General features: G+C 35.6%; 1 pseudogene across 1 annotated transcript; it reads left to right on the top strand.

Annotated features, from left to right (window-relative positions):
• The first annotated feature begins 3777 nt into the window (after positions 1-3777).
• On the top strand, positions 3778-12490 carry LOC306644961 (stress-70 protein, mitochondrial-like; annotated as a pseudogene). Its single transcript has 2 exons — positions 3778-3866; positions 9607-12490. The product of its transcript is annotated as a stress-70 protein, mitochondrial-like (transcript).
• Positions 12491-13984: the final 1494 nt, after the last annotated feature.

The raw sequence follows: 13984 nt of genomic DNA, 5'->3' as shown, positions 1-13984 counted from the left end.
TTGGCACATACTAAAAAGAGAACTTTTTGTGAGGCATAAAAAGAGTTGGTTTCCAAGTCACAAGTAAGAACCTGATTTCCAGTTCTACACAGAATTGCTGGATAACCTTGGGCAAGTTAATTTTTCTGAGTTTCATTTTCCTTCTCTGTGCCAGCATCAAATATATAGGTATTAAATAAACTAATTACCTTCCCCTTTTCGTTATTTGCAAATGAGTTGGTGGTTATAGATTCCATTTTATTGTGCTATATACCTCCCCCACTCTTATATATGAATAATTGTTAGTTTCATCAAAATTATTTCCTTCAATTCTTATAACTGGATATAACTGGACAAAGACGATAAAATAATTTTGAGAATGTTAAAGCTTGTTGCCATATTGCCCTCCAAAAGTGTTGCAACAATTTGCAGTCCTGCTCAATGTTTCAGAGATCCCTTCTCACAAACCTTTGCCCATAAAGGGTATTACAGTAGTTTGTTGTTGTTGTTGTTAAACCTGAGAATCTGGGGGAAATTTGATGACCTTACTGCAGAGTTCTTTGACAGTAGTGAGGGTGCACATTTTTTCAGACATTCCATTTTCTGCTAGGTGTTGCTGTGGAGAAGGCTGCTGAAGTCAGCCCTTTGTCCCTTCACAAATCACTTGATGCTTTCACTTGGTCACCCAAAGGATTGGGTGACTCTGGTAGGCTGTGTCTTCTTAAGACTGTAAGTTCTACAATAATAATCTTATTATAAAATTGTTGGCTATCTTATCATTTTCACTTGTTTAAAAAGTGGTATTTTTAGGGCTGGGGAGATAGCTCAGTTGGTAGAGTGCTTGCCTCACAAGCACAAGGCCCTGGGTTCAATCCCCAGCACTGCAAAGAAAAAAAAAAAAAAAAAGTGGTATTTTCATATGAGATTTTTTTTTTCTTTCAAACATTTTTTTCTAAATCATGTTTCAGTTTTCTTGTATATTTACTTCTGGGGATATTCCAGCTATGCACGTATTAGATCACATGTGGTGTTATACAGTTTACTTGTGTGGCTGACTCCAAAGAACCTCTAAGATAGGAGGAAGGTGAAATGTATAATCTTATCAATTTTCCCATTATTTGTGTTTGATGTTGATGCCCAAAGCTTCCAACCAGTAAAGAAATCAATAGCTCATTCCTCAGACCAGCACCATCACTAATTAACCTCTCTGGAATCCTCAGGCCCATCAAAGGCAGTACAGATAAAGGCTGCCAATAAGAGTGGACAGGATTTCACAGTAGTGACCTCAGAGCAGGAGAAAAGTGTTGATACGTCCGACCTCTCAGACCTATAGGAGAGGTAAGGGGAAGTTTTTTTTCTCTTTCATCACTTAACAAATGGAATTTTATTTTTTAAAATCTTCCTTATGTCCATATGTTGCTAATTATAGTTGACATAATGACACAGGACTTTATGTGAAATAAAATGATTGATGTGATGTTTAAATATTTTATATGGTTTATCCCTAAATGCTGCACAATACATGGTACTTGTTCATGGGGTAAATTGACTAATAAGTTATCCAAATTTGTCCTTCTGAGTTATACTGCAGTTCTTTATTGGGACTTCTTTGTTTAAATTTTGTTTATTCAAAAAATATGCACATTTCAAACCTGCAAAGGATATGTTGTAAAATTTTGAATTAATTATTAAAATATACTTTAATCTTCTAAGGTTAATGTCATTAAAATTTACATTTTCTTTTTTCTTTTTATTTAACAAACTTTTTTTAGAAAATTCACTCAAATCAAATAGCCTTCATCTGGATGTAGTTGTTTCCAAAGAAATCCCACCATCAAAACCAAGCATTTCAGCCATTCCTGTGAAAACCATTGCTTCTGTCCTGTAAACCAAGTGTGGATGCCAGAATTTCATCTCATCACATCTGGGTTTATATGCAGCCTCTGGAGGTAAGACTGATTTTTCTTTTTGATCCCTAATTCAGAAAAATTCCAGATCTGTTGAAGAGAAATATCAACGTTTTTAAGTTACTGTTAAATATGGTTATTTTCATTTTATGATATGATTTGTACCTATGCCATTTTAAGATGTTCTGACTATTGCATTCTTGGAAATAGGAGGCATTTTCTTACGTCTAGAACATCTGTGGATGATTAATTTAGGCCGTTTCAATTTTCAAAGGGAATTTTCACATTGGAATGTATTTTTCAAGTTACGTGCAGCGAGGGGTGTGTGTGTGTGTGTGTGTGTGTGTGTGTGTGTGCGTGCATATGAGAATGAGAGAAAAGAAGCATACAGAGAGAGGAACCTTTAGTAGCAATGCCATCAGTGATACAGGAGTGTGAGCCTTTTAAGTGATTGTCCTTCTACTTGTGATGATGATTTTTCCCTGTTTTCCAAGCATTTTTGTAGCAGAAAACTACCTATCTCTTAAGATTTCCCCTTCACTAAAATGCCTTAGACTATAGCTCCTGAGAAGTGTGCATTAGCTTTTTCCCCACAAAAAAGTGAGACGATTGCAGAATTCTCACAGTTCTCCTAAGTCCGTCAAAAGAAATGCTAAAATTATTATAACTGGGCTTTTAAAAATATTGAACACACACATTCTTCATCAATTTTATTTCAGACCTAGCATTTTTCTGAGTGATGTGGTATGTGAAAGATGGAACATACTTTAGTTTGCTATAAGGAAAGTAAACTATGCACTTTGTTGTATGCTGATCAGAGGACCAAATTTCAGCTTTAGGAATCCAGCTGTGGCCACAGCAGTGCAGTGAGACCAGTGACCACTGTGTGATGAACATGCAGGGGGGCAACAGTCTCATCACTCTCTTTTTTAAGAATTGTTAATTTCATGCCTCATGTTATTGTGCTATGATTGAAATTATTTTCAATTTAATTTTAATATAAAACCTAATGGAGAGTTTCATTTATTTTTTTATACTCAAAGTACAAATATTGAACAGAAACACATTTTCTTGGGCTGAGGATATAGATCAATGGGAGAGCTCTTGCCGAGCATGCATGGGCCCTGGGTTCAACTTCGAACACTAACAAGAAAAGAGAAATAATTTTTTTAAAAATGCATGTTCTTCTTTTCTATAATCCATTATTCCATATTTAACCAGATGCCAAACAGAAGGTAGCTCATCAGAAATAGACTTTCTTAATCTTGGAACCCTAGTGCATCATACCTCATGAGTAAGACAGAGCTATGTCAGCCTTTCTCTTGAGAAACATTTGTAAGTTTATAAAAGATAGAACAAAGCCCTTAACAAGGTAAGTATTGTATCATGTAATTTATCTGAAGACACAGTCATACAAACCTGGTAACTAAAAGATGGAATACAAACTCATGGGTACAATTAGCAAATAACTTTATTCATTTTTCTCTTCACTGCTTCTTTGAAGCCTGGCTGTGGGACCAATTCTTTCCCTCTACCTTAATGACATTTTTGATTCTTTTTAAGTTATAAAAAGTCCCCTGGTTACTTCTAGTGATAAAAATTGGCTTAGTCCCATTACTTTCATATCAAGGCCAATAGTGCATTAATCAGTGCAGTGTCTTCCCCTCTTATTTATTTGTGTGTTTATTTTTGAGGCAGATTCTTGCTATATTGCCCAGGCTGGTCTTGACCTCATGAACTCAAGTGATCCTCCTACTTCAGTCTCCCAAGCAGGCAAGTGCTACCATGCCTGGTTTCTCTTTTTCTCTTTAATTGTGGCACCTCTGTCTAATGAACCATAGTCCCCACCACTCCCTATAACTTATATCAGCTGATGGTCATCTTTGGGGCCATGCCTGGTATCTTGGAAGCACCTGCATTTGCAATCTGTAGTCAAGAGTTTTTTGTACAAATTAAAACTTTTGAAATTGGTAGCTATAGGTATGTCCCCTACTTCTATGCATATCTTTAAAAGCCCACATGAACTGTATGAATAATAAGGAAAAGTAGGCACCAAGTCCCACTAGGTTGAAGGAGTCTCATTTAAAGTACAGTAGACACTATTCTGCTCTGACTTTTGCAGTTTGGAAATTCAAGTCCAAATCAAGTCCAATAATTACAGATTCCTAATCTTTTAAGGATTTTTGTTTTTGTTTGTTTGTTAAAAATCTTTGTCTAAAATACAACTAGGCAAACACACTTCTGAATATTATATTTGGGCTTTAGGATGCCATTCCTCTAATTGAGGCTCTGGGAGTTGTAAAAAGAACCATTGGTATATGTAACAAGGGGGACAGACTTCAGATCACCACGAGGAAGCCTTAACTTATGTATGTCCATCAAAGAGCTGTTTCACAAAGCAGTGTGCTGTCAACAGCTAGACATTTTAAGAAGGCAGTTTTAAGTTGTCATCACAACAAGGAATTCCTGCACTGAGTGAGGAAAGACCGATTTAAGGATTCTTTTTATTTACAGGTAAATTTATGTACTGTACAATTTACCCATTTAATATATACAGATTAGTGCTTTTTTTGTATATTAACAACAGCAACTTTAAAAAATGTCATCACCCCCCCCAAAATATCTTGTATCCTTTATCTGTCAACACCACGGTGCAAGACCCTCCTGTTCTAAGCAAATAATCTACTTTGTTTCTATTTATTTCCTATAAAAGTTACACTTTCCTAGAATCAGTAAGCAATTATTATTTTTATATCATGGATCCTTAAGATAAGTAAGCAAAAGAGGAAAAAGGGATGGAATATATGAGAAATAAGTAAAGGGACTATTATGATAATAATATGTTTCATTATAATTCTTATTCTGTAAGTTTTATCATGGTGTGCCCTCTCTCACTACCAATTTAATAATTTGAATATTTTCTCTCAATCTAGCTGATGTTTTGTCAATTTTGTTGATCTTTTCAATAAACCAAGTTTCATTTTCATTGATTGCCTTTATTATTTTTCTACTTTTTATTTAATTTATTCCATTCTGGTCTTTATTATTTTATTTCTACTTTTTCTTGGGATTTAGTTTGCCCTTAAAATTCTAGTTTCTTAATATGGAAGGTTAAACTACAGATTTGAAACTTTTCTTTTAAATACAGACATTTATAGGTAAAAATTTTCCTTTAGGTACCTATTTAGTTGCATCTCATAAGTTTTAGTTTTCTTTATTTCCATTTTTATCCATTTCAAAAAAATTTCTAATCTCCCATTTGATCTCTTCTTTGATGCATTGGTTATTTGGTAGTATGTAAATTTAATTGTCACATCCTTGTCATCCTTGTGGATTTCCCAAATTTTCTATTATTGATTTCTAATATAATATTATTATGCTCAAAGAACAGGCTTTAAATTATTTTTGAGGCTTTTTTTGTATTGAGGGTGCTTTTGTGCCCTAATGTAAGGTCTGTATTGGAAAATATTCCCTGTGCTTAAAAAGCTTGTATGTTCTGGTCTTGAGTGGCATGTTCTATAGATGTCTATCATGTCTAGTTTCTTGTTAAAGTCTTCTGTTTTTTTTTTCTTTGATCGTCTGATTTGTATCTGTTATTAACAATAAGTGTTGTGATCTTCCTTATTTCTTTCTTCAAGTCTGTTGGTTTTTGCTTTATGTGTTTAGGTTCTCTGCTGTTAAATGAATTTTTATTTATATTTGTTACATCATCCTGATGGGTTGACCCTTTTATCATTATAAAATGTGTTTTCTTGTATCTAGAAATGATTTGTTTTAAAGTGTGTTTTGTCTGATATTAGCATAGTCACTTCAATGATCTTTTAATTACCACTTACCAGGCAAACATTTTCTGTCCTTTTACTTGGAGCCTACTATGTCTTCAAATCTAAAATGTGTCTCATAGAAAGCTCATATATGTATCATTTTTAATCTACTCTTCCTTTTGATTACAGAGCTTAATCCATTTATGTTTAATAAAGTGACTAATAAAATGAATTTTACATCCATTTGCTATTTATTTTCTGTATGTCTTATGTCTTTTTACTTCTTTTATTCCAATTTCTGCCTTCTTTTGTGTTAACTGGGTAGGTATTTTCTAGTGTAGCACTTAAATTTCTGTGATGTTTCCTTAACTATGTATTTTTAGTTATTTCCTTAGTGTTTGCCCTGAGGATTATAATTACTATCATAATTATAGTAATCTATTTCAAATTAATACAGTCTTAATCTCAATAGTACATAAAAATTTTGTTCCAATATACCTCCCCTCCTTCACCTCTCCTCTTTATTTACCATTATTGTCATACCAATAACCTCTTAATAAATCCATCAAGATAGTTCATAACTATTGCTTTATGCTGTTGTCTTAAAATTGGAGGAAAGATTTTCAAACAAAAATACATTTATACTCTTTTATATTTACCTTATATTATCACATTTATCATTTTTATTTCTTCATGTAAATTGAAATGACTGTACTTTTCAACCTAAAGGACTCCCTTAGTATTGTTGTAGGATAGATATAGTAGCGATGCATTCGCTAAGTTTTTTTTTTTTTTTTTTCTGAAAATGTTTTCATTTCTCCTTATTCTTGAAGAAGAGTTAGGTTGGATATAGAATTCTTGTTGGACAGAATTTTTCTTTCAGTGCTTTGAGATTGCATCCCACTTTTTCCTTAATTTCTGGTAACAAGCTGTTAGCATCACTGAGGACATCCTGTACATGAGAAGCCATTTTTCTCTTATAACTTTCAAGGTTTTCTCTTTGACTTTGATTTCTGTCAATTAGACCATGATGAGTCTAGGTGTGGCTTAAATATAATATAATGAGGTTCATTGAGTTTCTTGAACATATAGGTTAATATTTCACATAAAATTCAGAAACTTTTTTTGCTATTTCCTCAAATATTTTTTCGGCTGCTTTCTCTCCTTTTTTCCTGGAACTCTCGTTATGTGCATGTTGGTATGCTGATGTGACCTACAGGTGTCTGATACTCTGCTCATTTTCCTTTGTTCTCTTTTCTCTCTGCTTCTCATATGGGATAATCTCTATGGACCTATCATCAAATTCACTGATTATTTCTTCTGCCAGCTCAGACCTGTGGTGAATCCCTCTAGTGATTGATCAGGTCAGGCTTTTTTTTGTTGTTGTTGTTTTACTTTTCAATCCCAGAACTTCTTTTTAAAATCTTTTTATAGTTCACTTTTATTGATGTTCTCCATTTGAGATGTTTTCTTACATTAAATTCTTTAGGAGGGCTTCCTTTAGGTCCTTGAACATATTTATAACAGTCTATTTAAAGTTCATGTCCATAAATCCAAAATCCAGACTTTCTTGAGGATGTTTTCTGTTGGTCGCTGATTTCCCTGTACATGGCCTACATTCCTATTTCTTTACAGAATTCTTTTCTTGAAAGCTATGCAGTTAAATTATATATTGTAATAACTGATATTAGATATGTTTTATGGTTTTTTTTCTTGTTTCTTCTTGTTAGTGTTTCTTTAGTAACTTTTCTGGAATAATTCTGTAGATTACTTGTAGTAAATGGCTATAAAATTCTAAGGTAGCTTTTTTTTTCAAAGTTCTTTTTAATTTGCAATTTTTTAAATTCTTTTTTTATAAGAGCTTTATTCTTATATATAGGTTGGATTCATCCTGACAAATTCATGCATGCATGGAAATGTATTTCATTTCATGATAGCCCACTTTTCCTTCCCGTTCTCCCTCCCCTCTTTCTTTCTCCTTCCTCTACTAGACTTCTTTTCACTAGTCTATTAATTTGTATTTGGTTCTTTATGTAATCTTAATCTTCCTTCCCCTTTTCCTTTATTTTACTCTAGTTTCCACATGTGAAACAAAGCATTTGATCTTTGAGTTTCTGAGTTCGGTTTATTTCACTTAGCATGATATTCTTCATGTCCATCCATTTACTGGCAAATGCCATAATTTCATTCTTTTTAATGACTGAGTAGAACTCCATTTTTTATATATATACCACGATTTCTTAATCCATTCATCTATTAACAGGCATCTGGGTTGATTCCATAATTTAACTATTGTGAATTGTGCTGCTACAAACATTGTTGTGGTTTTGTCACTGTAGTATGCCAATTTTAGGTCTTTTTGGAAAATACCCAAGAATGGTATAACTGGTTGTATAGATGGTGGTTCTATCCCTAGTTTTTTTTTTTTTTTTTTTTTAGGAATCTTGAAACTGCTTTCCAGAATGGTTGTACCAGTCTGCAGTCCCACCAATAATGTATGAGTGCTCCTTTCTCTTCACAGCCTCTATTGTTGCTTGTATTCTTGATCATTGCCATTCTGACTGGAGTGAAATGAAATTTTAGTGTAGTTTTGATTCACATTTCCCTGATTGCTAGAGATGTCAAATATTTTTTCATGTATTTATTGGCCTTTTATATTTCTTCTATTGAGAGTTTCTGTTCAGCTGTTTTGCCCATTTATGATTGGGTTGATTTTCTGTCATTATGTTTTTTGAGTTTTTTTTTTTTTTTTTTTTAATATTCTGGATATTACTCCCCTTTCAGAGGAGTAGCTGGTGAAGATTTTCTACCATTTTGTAAGATCTCTCTTCACATCCTTAATTGTCCTTATCTGTGCAGAAGCTTTTTAGTTTAATGGCATCTCACTGTTGATTGTTGTTTTTATTTTTTGTGTTTTGGGGGTCTTGTTAAGGAAGTCTGTGCCAGCACCTATATGATGGAGTATTGCCCCTCTTCTAGCAGTTGTAAGATTTCTGGTCTAATTCCTATGTCTTTGATCCCTTTCTATTTGAGTTTTGTTCAGGGTCAAAGACAGGGGCCTAATTTCATTTTTCTACATGTAGCTATCCAGTTTTTCTAGCATCATTTGTTAAAAAGGCTTTCTTTTCTCCAAGATATATTTTTGGCACCTTTGTCAAATATGAGACATCTACAGGTTGTGAGTTTGTTTCTGTGTCTTTGATTCTATTCCACTGGTCTTCATGTCAATTTGTTTTTGTTATTATAGCTCTGTAGTTTAATTTCACATCAGGTATAATGCCTCCCGCTTCACTTTTCTTACTTAGTACTGCCTTGGCTATTCTGGGTATCTAATCCTTCTAAATGAATTTAGAATTTTTTTTCTAATTCTGTGAAGAATGTCAATGGTATTTTGATGGGGATTGCACTGAATCTGTATATTGCTTTTGGTAGTAAGACTAGTTAGACAATATAATTCTACCTATCCAAGAACATGTGGTGTCTTTATATCTTCTAAGACCTTCTTTTATTTCTTTCCTCAGTGTTCTAAAATTTTCATTGTAGAGCTCTTTTACCTTCTTGGTTTGATTAATTCCCAAGTATTGTATTTTTTTAGGTTATTATGAATGGGATGGTATTCCTGATTATATCACTGTTGGGATATAGGAAAGCTATTGGTTTATGGGTGTCGATCTTGTATCCTGCTACTTTGCTAAATTCATTTACAAGCTCTAGAAGTCTTCTGGTGGAGTTCTTCTAGATAGAGGATCATACCAGAAAACAAAGATAGTTTGTCTTCTTTTCCTATTGGTATCCTTTGATTTCCTTTTCTCGCTCTAGCTAATGTTTTGAGGACTGTTTTGAGTAGGCGTAGAGAAAGTGGACAGCCTTGTCTTTTTCTTGAATTTAGTGGAAATGCCTTTAGTTTTTCTCCATTTAAAATGATTTTGTGTTCGGGGCCACCACCGCGCCGCCAGCTCCCTGCCACCCGGGCGCCTCTTTGCTTCTCATTACTCCCTAGGTCTAGCCGCCACGATAAGCGCCAGCAGAGCCGCAGCAGCTCGTCTCGTGGGCGCCGCCGCTTCCCAGGGCCCCACGGCCGCCCGTCATCAGGATGGCTGGAATGGCCTTAGCCATGAGGCTTTTAGGTTTGTTTCAAGGAGGGATTATGCATCAGAAGCAATCAAGGGTGCAGTTGTTGGTATTGATTTGAGTACTACCAACTCCTGTGTGGCAGTTATGGAGGGTAAACAAGCAAAGGTGCTGGAAAATGCTGAAGGTGCCAGAACCACCCCTTCCATTGTTGCCTTTACAGCCGATGGTGAAAGACTTGTTGGGATGCCAGCTAAGCGACAGGCTGTCACCAACCCAAACAATACATTCTATGCCACCAAGCGTCTCATTGGCCGGCGCTATGATGACCCTGAAGTACAGAAAGATGTTAAAAACGTTCCCTTCAAAATTGTCCGCGCCTCCAATGGTGATGCTTGGGTTGAGGCTTATGGAAAACTGTACTCTCCTAGTCAGATTGGAGCATTTGTGTTGATGAAGATGAAAGAAATTGCAGAAAATTACTTGGGTCACACAGCAAAAAATGCTGTAATCACAGTCCCTGCTTATTTCAATGACTCACAGAGGCAGGCTACTAAGGATGCTGGCCAGATATCTGGACTGAATGATTAATCACTTGAGTGATTAATGAACCCACAGCTGCTGCTCTGGCCTATGGTTTAGACAAATCTGATGACAAAATCATTGCTGTGTATGATTTAGGTGGTGGAACTTTTGATATTTCTATCCTGGAAATACAGAAGGGTGCGTTTGAGGTGAAATCCACCAATGGGGACACTTTCTTAGGTGGTGAAGACTTTGACCAGGCCCTGTTACGACACATTGTGAAGGAGTTCAAGAGAGAGACGGGTTGATTTGACCAAAGACAACATGGCACTTCAGAGGGTACGAGAAGCTGCTGAGAAGGCTAAGTGTGAACTCTCCTCATCTGTGCAGACTGACATCAATTTACCATATCTTACAATGGATGCTTCTGGACCCAAACATTTGAATATGAAGCTGACCCGGGCTCAATTTGAGGGGATCGTCACTGATTTAATCAAGAGGACCATTGCTCCATGTCAAGAAGCTATGCAGGATGCAGAAGTCAGCAAGAGCGATATAGGAGAAGTGATTCTTGTTGGTGGTATGACTAGAATGCCCAAGGTTCAGCAAACTGCAAGATCTTTTTGGCCGAGCCCCGAGTAAAGCTGTTAATCCTGATGAAGCTGTGGCCATTGGAGCTGCCATTCAGGGAGGTGTATTGGCTGGTGATGTCACAGACATGCTGCTCTTGGATGTCACTCCTTTATCTCTGGGCATTGAGACTCTGGGAGGTGTCTTTACCAAACTTATTAATAGGAACACCACTATTCCAACCAAGAAGAGCCAGGTGTTTTCTACTGCTGCTGATGGACAGACTCAAGTGGAAATTAAAGTGTGTCAAGGTGAGAGAGAGATGGCTGGAGACAACAAATTTCTTGGACAGTTTACTTTGATTGGAATTCCCCCAGCCCCTCGTGGAGTCCCTCAGATTGAAGTTACATTTGACATTGATGCCAATGGGATCGTACATGTTTCTGCAAAAGATAAGGGCACTGGACGTGAGCAGCAGATTGTAATTCAATCTTCTGGTAGATTGAGTAAAGATGATATTGAAAATATGGTTAAAAATGCAGAAAAGTATGCTGAAGAAGACCGGCAAAAGAAGGAACGAGTTGAAGCAGTTAACATGGCTGAAGGAATCATTCATGACACAGAAACCAAGATGGAAGAATTCAAGGACCAATTGCCTGCTGATGAGTGCAACAAACTAAAAGAAGAGATTTCCAAAATGAGGGAGCTCCTGGCTCGAAAAGACAGCGAAACAGGAGAAAACATTAGGCAGGCAGCATCCTCCCTTCAGTAGGCATCACTGAAGCTTTTTGAAATGGCATACAAAAAGATGGCATCTGAGAGAGAAGGCTCTGGAAGTTCTGGCACTGGGGAACAAAAGGAAGATCAAAAGGAGGACAAACAGTAATAGTACTTGCAGCCAAAAAAAAAAAAAACACCACATTCTATATGAAGCTTAGGAGTGAAGGAACTTCCTGAGCAGAAATGGGCAACCTTCAGTCTTTACTGTGTTTTTGCAGTATTCAATATATAATTTCCTTAATATGTAAATTTAGTGACCATTAGCTGATGAACATTTAATGGGCGATAATTCTACACAGACAAAGTTCACAATGTTCTCTCCCTAGCCTGTTAATTTTCAGCTGCATGTGAAAGGGTTGGGGGTAGTTGATCTACTAATCATTATAAAGACTTCCTATTGGTTCGTGCTGAAGTGGCAATATTTTTGAGGGGTGAAACTATATCATACACGATGAAGGAGGTGCACCATGACCTGCAAGAGACCATAATGGGGATGAAGATCCTAGTTGATCTGGTCAAGAGCACTGATATAAAACATGGGGTCCTTCAGCTGAGGCCTTGCAATGCAAGACAGCTAGCTGTGCCTTGTTTGTAGTAAGTGGGGCAGAGGAAGCTGGGTCAATGAAAAACTAAGCTATTTATGTTAGGTAGCTTTTTAAATAAGGTAGTTCTTAAATCCCTGATGTTCCTAAGGCATACTTTTCTAGCTGGCCTCTGGCCCATCTGGCACCTACATTCTTAATGATTGTTCTTTTTGATCCATTTTGGATTTTTAAAAAAATAAATATGAAAAACATCTCAATTTCTTGTTTTTAAGATGCGAGGACCTGCAATTTAGCTTCAGGACTATGACAGATCATACTTCCCATATTTCCCAAGGAAGGAAATAGGATTTTTCTAACACTGGATAAAGGGGCAAACAAATCCAAAGATTCAGAAGGACTGGTATAAAAAAATCAGCGCAGGCAAATCAATTTATAAGTTTTAGATATCTGGCACAACAACCAGGACTTATATTCAGATTGCCTTCCACTTTAGCAAAATATACAACAAAGCCTGGCTTACATTAAAAAAATTGATACCTAGTACAAGGTCCTAAGCTATATTTTTCAGTGATTCAAAAATAACAGGAACCCAGATTCTTTGTTTCTGCTTTCCCGTCCTCAGTGTATTGGCTTGTCCCAAATATTGATGTAGTTTAAAATATCACATGCCAATGACTTAAAACCATAAAAGTACATTGTTCTCGTGTCTCAAAAAAAGAATGATTTTGTTTTGGGTTTGTCATAGATGACCTTTATGATACTGAGGTAAATTCATTTGATCCTTAGCTCCTCCAGCATTTTTAACATGAATGGGTATTGGGTTTTATCAAGGGCCTTTTCTGCATCTATTGAGATTACTGTGTGTTTTTTGTTCTTAATTCTGTTTAAGTGATGAATCACATTTATTGATTTGTGTATGTTGAACCAACTTCACAACCCTGGAATGAAACCCATTTGATCAGGGTGTAGTTATCTTCTTGATATTTTTTAATGTGAGTTGCTAATAATTTATTTAGGATTTTTATATCTGTGTTTATCAGGGATATTGGTTTATAGTTTTCCTTCCTTGATGTGTCTTTGTCTGGTCTTGGTATCAGGGTTCTACTAGCTTCATAAGAAGTATTTGCGAGTGTTCCCTTTCTTTCAATTTCATGGAATAATTTGAGAAAAACTGGCATTAGTTCTTCTGTAAAGGTCTAGGAGGACTCAACGAAGAATCCATCAGGTCCAGGGCTTTTCTATTTTGGAAGGCTTTTAATTACTGCTTCAATTTCGTTACTTAATATTGTTCTGTTTAGGATTTCCATATCTTTCTGGTTCAATTTTGGTAGGTCGTATGTGTTTAGAAATTTGTCCATATCTTCCAGATTTTTACAATTTATTGCAGTTAAATTTTCAAAATAAAATCTGATAATCCTCTGGATTTCAGAGGGGTCTGTGGATATATCTCCTTTTTCATCTCTGATCAGGTTGATTAGCTTTTTCTCTTTTTTCGTTTTTTGTTAGTTTGGCTAAAGGCCTATCAATTTTATTTTTTCAGGAAAACAACTCCTCGTTACATTGATCCTGTGTATTGTTTTCTTATTCTCCATTTCATTGATTTTGGCTGATCTTAATTATTTCCTGTCTTCTACTAGTTTGGGGATTAGTTTGTTATTTTTAATAATCTTATTTATTTCAGATATCTTTAATCAGTGTAGGCCCTCAGTGCTATAAATTTGCCTCTTAGAACTGCTTTTATGCTGTCCCACAAATTTTGGCATGTTGTGTCTTTGTTCTTGGTCATTTATAAGAATTTCTTGACTTTTGTTCTCATTTCTCCTTTGAACCATTCTTCATTTAA

Source organism: Sciurus vulgaris (assembly GCF_902686455.1).
Source record: "Sciurus vulgaris genome assembly, chromosome: 15".
Lineage (NCBI taxonomy): Eukaryota > Metazoa > Chordata > Mammalia > Rodentia > Sciuridae > Sciurus > Sciurus vulgaris.
This window is presented reverse-complemented; position numbering and strand designations above follow the sequence as displayed.